The sequence below is a fragment of the Centruroides sculpturatus genome, unplaced genomic scaffold (genome assembly GCF_000671375.1).
Source record: "Centruroides sculpturatus isolate CEXI.00-Female unplaced genomic scaffold, Cexi_2.0 scaffold154, whole genome shotgun sequence".
NCBI classification, from domain to species: domain Eukaryota; kingdom Metazoa; phylum Arthropoda; class Arachnida; order Scorpiones; family Buthidae; genus Centruroides; species Centruroides sculpturatus.
In genome coordinates, this window is record NW_019384392.1 from 208,644 (window position 1) to 215,756 (window position 7,113).

Sequence of the window (7,113 nt, forward strand, 5' to 3'; positions counted from 1 at the left end):
TAATTATATCCCTTTCCAACTCTTTCATTACAACTATACAGGGAAAATCAGCATAATGTATACAAGTTAGCAAAATTTTACTATAAAGTTACAAAACTGTAAAAGAACATTAGGAAACTTACATGGATTGTGAGAAATGCAGGAGTTGTGACATTAGATAAAATACGGATGGTGATTATTGATTAACAGGTATAAGCTACTGCAATGATTAAATTTAAAATGATTTACTAAAGGGAACGTTTAACATAGATGTAAAAATTTTTTGAACTTACAGTGAACATGATGGCCTGGTACACAGTGTTGGAAAAAACATCCCAGTATACACAACACAATGTTGAGTTAATATTAAGAAAATTGGGAACCTTGATCTTGGTTACAGTAAGGGTAATAGAAAGCTTTTGGAACAACCAGTATGATGAAGTGAGGTTAGTGCACCATTAAAATAACGGAAACAGCAAGATATTATTTTAGTTTACAGTAGAGTTTCAAAGGGTGGGATGGTCCACAAATTGTAAGTGGGAGAGGACGTTAGGACGGCATCAACTTGAAAAGGGGAGAGAGGTAGTGGGGGTGGGGTGGACATAAGGGAGGGCGGAACCGAAAAAACAGGTGTTTTGGGGGTTAGGGAATTGTAGAAGAGTGAAGGAGGAGGGGAAGTGATATATGTGAGTACTCTGCTGGGTGGCTTATTTTAACACACAAATTAAGTACTACTGCCACCCCTTTCTGGGTTTCTTGGTCAAGTATGGATACCAAGTTTCATGTAGCTTTTGACCAATATTATCATTCATTACACTGTCTTTGTTTTTAAGGATCTCAAGATGTTCATACCACCACCTTTTTTGTGTATGTAATTCTTTTTTGACAATTTTTACAGTTTCTTTTAAGATTTGACAACCTTCTTTGTTACAATGAACAGCAACAGCTGAGTTACAATTATTATATTTAATCGCAGCTATGTGTTCTTTAAACCGGGTCTTCAGATTTCTACCAGTTTCACCTATATAAGACTTGGGATTAGTGCAGTTGCAACTGAGTTTGTAAATTATGGTTTTTTGGTCCATATATTATTATTATTAGTAGTACTATGTGGGTTCAACTTGTAATTTAAACAAGGAAACTTTTCTGGTGCTAGGGTTATACCATAATTATGTGATATGGATTTGATTCTTTCAAATAAATTTTGTTCATATGGAATTTTAAAATATTTTTTAGTGGTGTTGTTGTTTTTATGTTTGCGTTTGTTAGTATCTTTGGTATTGAACCATTTGTTGAGTGTGCTTTTGCTGTAACCGTTCATTAAAAATATTTTTATTACATCTTGTATTTCAACGGTTCTATCAGTTTCGTTGGTGGTGCGTTGTAAGATTTTGTCAATGTACATGTAAAAAATGCTTTTCTTTATGTAGGAGGGTACCTCAGAACTGTAATGTATGATACTGTCAACAGTGCAAGGTTTTTTGTATTTTTAAAAGTGGTTTTGATATTAAACCTAGTGACAAGGATGTCCAGGAAAGGTAACTAGCAGTTAACTTCGAGTTCTAAGTCAAATTTTATATTAGGGTCTATTTTATTAACAGTTGCTAGAATCTGGTTAGTGTTTATAATGTTACTGTCATAAACAATGAAACAGTCATCCACATAGCATTGTAGGTCTATTATGCCCTTAATGTTTGCAACCTTTTTTATCTATGTCGGTCATGCTAAGATCAGCTAAAACGGGGCCAATTACTGAACCTATTGGAATGCCATCATTTTGCCTATAGAATTTCTCTTCGTTATTGAAGTAGTTATTTTCCAACACTAGGGTTGTCATGTCTATGATCCATTGGTTACAGTTGTAGGTTTTCAAAGTTTCTAAGATTCTGTTATGCTTTATCGATGGATACATGTTGTGTACGTCAAGGGAGGCAATTCTATAGCTTGGTTTAAACGTTACAGTGTTTAATTTTTGTATGAAGTTATTGATACTGTTTATACTATGATGGGACTTCTCTAAAATGTTTAATTTCTTCTTTAAAAGTAATTCAAGATTGTAAAAAATATAGCCTTTTATGTCTACTAAAGGTCTATAAGTAATAGGATTTTTGAGTTTTGACTCTATAGGAAAACTTTGGTATTCTGTTATCACTTCTTAAGACAAATCGCTTTTCAGTTGCATCAATAAGATTTTGTTTTTCAGTTTTTCAAGGGTAATTTTTAATTTTTTGTTGAGTGAGTCAGTAGGGTTATTACTAAGTTCTGTATATGTATTTTGATTGAGTAATTGTCTGTAGATGGTTTCATCTTGATCCTTATTCAGTATTATTATTTGTTTTGTTTTATCCACTTTGACAATTAATAAATTGTTATCTTTTAAAAAATTTTTTAGGTTCTCTATATTACTCTTATACCTACTAATTTTATTTTTCCTCTTTTTGTTGATTTTATATTTAAATACTGTAGTTCATGTTGAAGTTCTTCCCTTAATTTGATTTTTTGTTCTTCTGTTGTTGGTGAGAAGTTGATGATGTTTTCTAAGCTAATGGCCCATTTGTTTTTATCAACCGTGGTTGGGCCATTAAAGTTTAAACCTCTACTTAGTAGTTTACACATGTGGGGTGGTATTTGGACGTTAGATAGGTTGACAATTATGTTATTTAGCCAGTTTTCTATTTCTTGGATGGTAGGGTAATTTAATTTTTTAACAAGTTTTTGGTATTTTTTATAGTAATAAGTGTGATTATTATGAGTGGGGTTCCATTGTAGTTAGTTTGGTGGGCATTTGTTAATTTTTTGATTAATTTTGTTAGTTTTTTAATTCTGTATTTTTTCTGTTACTTTTTTTAATTCTGTCCTCTGTTTCATTGATGGTGTAATAAGTCTAGTGGAAAAGAAAAGCCATCTTAGCGCTCATATGTTTTATTATCATATTATATACAGTAATACCTCGAACTTACGTGATAGGTGGGACTGAGCAATAACCGCATAAGTCAAATTCGCGTAAGTTGGGGTATAATTTCGCAATTTGTGTAAAATCCAAGTCAGATGTATGTAAGCTAATAAATGTTCTCATTAATCTTATCTCATCTTTTGATTCGTTCACGGTTACAAGAAATCACCACATAGAGTCTCTCGAGTCTCCGTAGATATAACAAACACAGAAATAAATAACACAAAATAAATTGTAGCTATGCATCAATTCCGCACGACACGTCCGAACATATAAGTTGAACAATAGTGTGGGGGGAGTGAGTAGTCAAGGGTTGCGTGGCGCTCAAACAAAAGACAAATTGATGAGATTTGAAAATCGCGTAACTCCGGGTTCGCGTAAGTCGAGGTATTACTGTATATCAAATTTCATTACATTCACAGTTATGCACTCAGTTTACATTAATTTATCTCCTGGTTTTAAGTTATATCCAGATATTTTGTTTCAGAGGACATTGTATTATAATTGCACTTTGAATTTCATTTTGAGGCTGACCAGCTGTGACAAACTGTTGAATGTCTTTTTTCAAATCTAACTTTTATATACATAGTCTGAAAAAAAATAGTGATAACATATCCATATATAAGAAATCATTTATTGTAGAAAGAGAATAGCATTACATCCCTTCAATATAATCCCCTGCCATATGTGAAAAGCAGTGCAAATGCTGTGTTTGTTTATGTCCCTGAATGAGTGCTCTATTGCTCAAAGAATGCCATCCTGTATGGAAATTCTTTCCTCTCAGTGCTTCCATTAGCTTGGGGAAGAGATTGACATTGCAGGTGCTTATATCAGGTGAATATGGAGAATATCTGAGTGCCTCCCACCTCCCATGTTCTAACAACTCCCTCAAAGGAGCAACAGCATGATAGTGAGCATTGTCATGCAAGAAAATGGGAGTGTTTAAAAATCTGTTGTTTTCTCTGCACCATGAGACAAAGATAATGTTTCAGGTATCTGCAATAGTATCTGCAGCATTCACTGTCTGGCCCTGAAGAACTGCAAGATAGAATATCACACTTTTCACATTATATGCTACTATCAACATCACTTTTGTATTCCTGGGTTCTTGGCACAGATTTTTAAGGTTGGGATGATACCATTGATTGGACTGGTGTTGCAGTTCTAGCTTGTAAAATTGCACCAACATTTCACCCAACATAATGATCATACTTCAAAAACATCACTTTAGGGCAGTCAAATTTGACATCCCTAAGTAATGATTCATACTTGCTGATCTATACCCTATACAAGCACCACTGAGTGTATTGAACAGCTATGCCTTGTCCTCCTCCCTTACTCATTCCTATGGTGACAGGCTGCCACTACCTTCTTTACAACCCTTATATATATTTTTTCTCTAGCTATATGCTATTAATTTTATTTAATCATTGATTCCAGTTTATCTCAGATTGGTTGATGTCAATATAATCATTAAATTTTCTCCTATGCTTTTATTATTTTGATTATTTTGTAGATTTTGTGAATTCATAAAAGTTATTGTATTTGCTTGTTTTATAACTCTTACAGAGGTTTACACCTTGCACAAAATAAATAAACACTTTAAATTATAACATATATATTATAATTTAAACAATTTAATTATATAAGTTTTGTTTATCTAAAACATCAATATACATCACCAAAATATAAATATTAAATATTTTTTTAAAGCAACTCCTTAATTTTATATTTTTAACAATTAATAAAAAACAATCCACTTTTAAGAAAAGATAAAATATAACAATAAAATTTAAAAAATAATTTCAAATAATTGCAATTTGTTCTTTTGTGCTGTTGAAAAATTCAGTTTTAGCAACTGATGAATTTAAAATAATGTAAATAGCCAAACTACTGTACTTCAAATGATGACGTTCTGGGTCATTGAAAGCTTGTATGGTGGAATGGTGATAATGTAAGCCCATTCATTTTCTACTTTAGTGAGGCTCCCTTTCATTTATTGTCGAACAAATAAAATATTTAGAATACTTGTTTATTAATAAAAAGCAACCTTAAATATTTTATTTTTTATTAGTAAAAAATAACATTCATTATATGGATAGAAAACACAATGGACCCCTAAGTTTTCTCTGGGGCTGGAAAAATTCCTGGCTCTCAGCAGTCCAGATAATGATGATAATTCATGTTGTTATATTTTAATTTAGTAATAATTCCTTTTACAATATATTTTTCCAGTATCAGACTTGTAATTATCATTACAATATGAATCTGAATAAAAAATTATTTAAATAAAGTAAAAAACTGTTAAGGCTAAATTTTGACATTGTCCTTTTTCAAATCTTATCTGAAGATTACAAGAACTTTTGACAAATTAAAATTGTTAAGATAAAGATCTTTAATTATGAGATAAAATAAACTCACAACATTGTTTAACATCAAAAAGGCAATCTTTTACTTTATTTAATGAATAATTTTAATGTTAAGTGTCATATTTTTATTATATTATTTTTATTTTTATAAATATTATAATTATGTATTTTATAAATTTTCTTCTGTACAGTATTAAATAAACTGAACTGTTAATTTAACAATTTTGATAATAAAACATTTTACATTTTACTTATAAATTTCTTAGACATAAGAAATGGAGATGGCAAAAATCAAGATATCTTCCACCTATCTTGATTTTATAGTGAAAAAAACTGAACCAACAACAGTTTCTCCAAGCATTCAACAATAATCCTCACGGTTTACTCCTGCAGATAAATTTCTTATTTCGGCAAACGGATAGTTTTATTCGGATGGTTAAAGTATTAGGAAATTCCGCTTTCAATCGTACACACGGAAGACAGCCCACTAACCCGGTCAAAAACATTAGCACTATTTAAATTTCACTCACAATTAAAGAAACATTGATTAATTTGGCTAAAATATTTTACTTTAAGAAACATTTCTCATCATAATTTGATTAATTTCAGCTCACGTAACTTAACACAATGCATTTCACAATTCATTAAAACAAATTCTTTAGAATAAAATATGTATTCACTTAGAATCAGATTTAATCTTAAATTTAAAGTTTTTAAATTTGGAAAAATTAACTTAATACATAAATCTAAACACAAAAATCTAAATAAAAAACATTAAAAGTTAACTTCTTTAATTTAATATATGCAAATTCATGAATCATTTGTTAACCATATATAGCAATTACAAATTCTATACCCAGGCCATATATGGAATGTATTCTACTTCTACAAATGTATATAATTGCATTTGATAATTTAACCGGAAAAACTTTAAAAAAATCAAATAATTTACATTTATTTAACCATTTAAACTGACAAGTTTAAATGCTAACATAATGAACACATGCATTAGTATAAAATTAATCAATTTCATTTGGCAAATTGCACGTGACTTAGTAAAGTTGTTTATTAATTAATGCAGTTTAATTTACACGACGTAAAACATATTTTATATTTATTATAATTTGAGTTGTATGTTTTTTTTAAAATAATAAATATTTTAATAAAATATATTCGGAATTTTATTTAAACTTACATAAATCACAGATTATCGACTTGATTAATATAATTTCACGTGTAGACAGGCGTTTCACCTATGCATTTCTAATTCTTCGTCGGTAAAAACTGAAATTTTAGAGGTTTTTCTGTGTCCACAATTTGTTTACAAACAAGAACATCTTATGTCTCTCTCTTTCTATAATAATTCGTTAAATAACCACTACGTGGCACTACGATACAAGGTATATTTGACAAATCATATCTAGTTTTATTATGTCCCCTTGGAGATATATTATATATAAATTAATATAAAAATATTAAATTAAATTTTTAATTTAAAAAATAAAAATTTTAAAAATATTTTTACTAATACAGTATAAAATATTTATGTTGTTATTTTAAAATAATACAAATAAATAAATCCACTCAATGTAGTGTTTCAAATGTATATTAATTAACTAGCATTTGTAGGACATCCATTTATTTATGGAATGAGAAAAACCTTGATACATGTGAGGTAGTCAATAAATTGAAAAACAAATATTAGCATGTTTATTATTTTGAATAAGTATACTTGATTCTGATATTGTAAATAAATCCATTTATAACTGTGGTATATCAATGCCATATTTTTACTTTAATTTTTAGTATTAC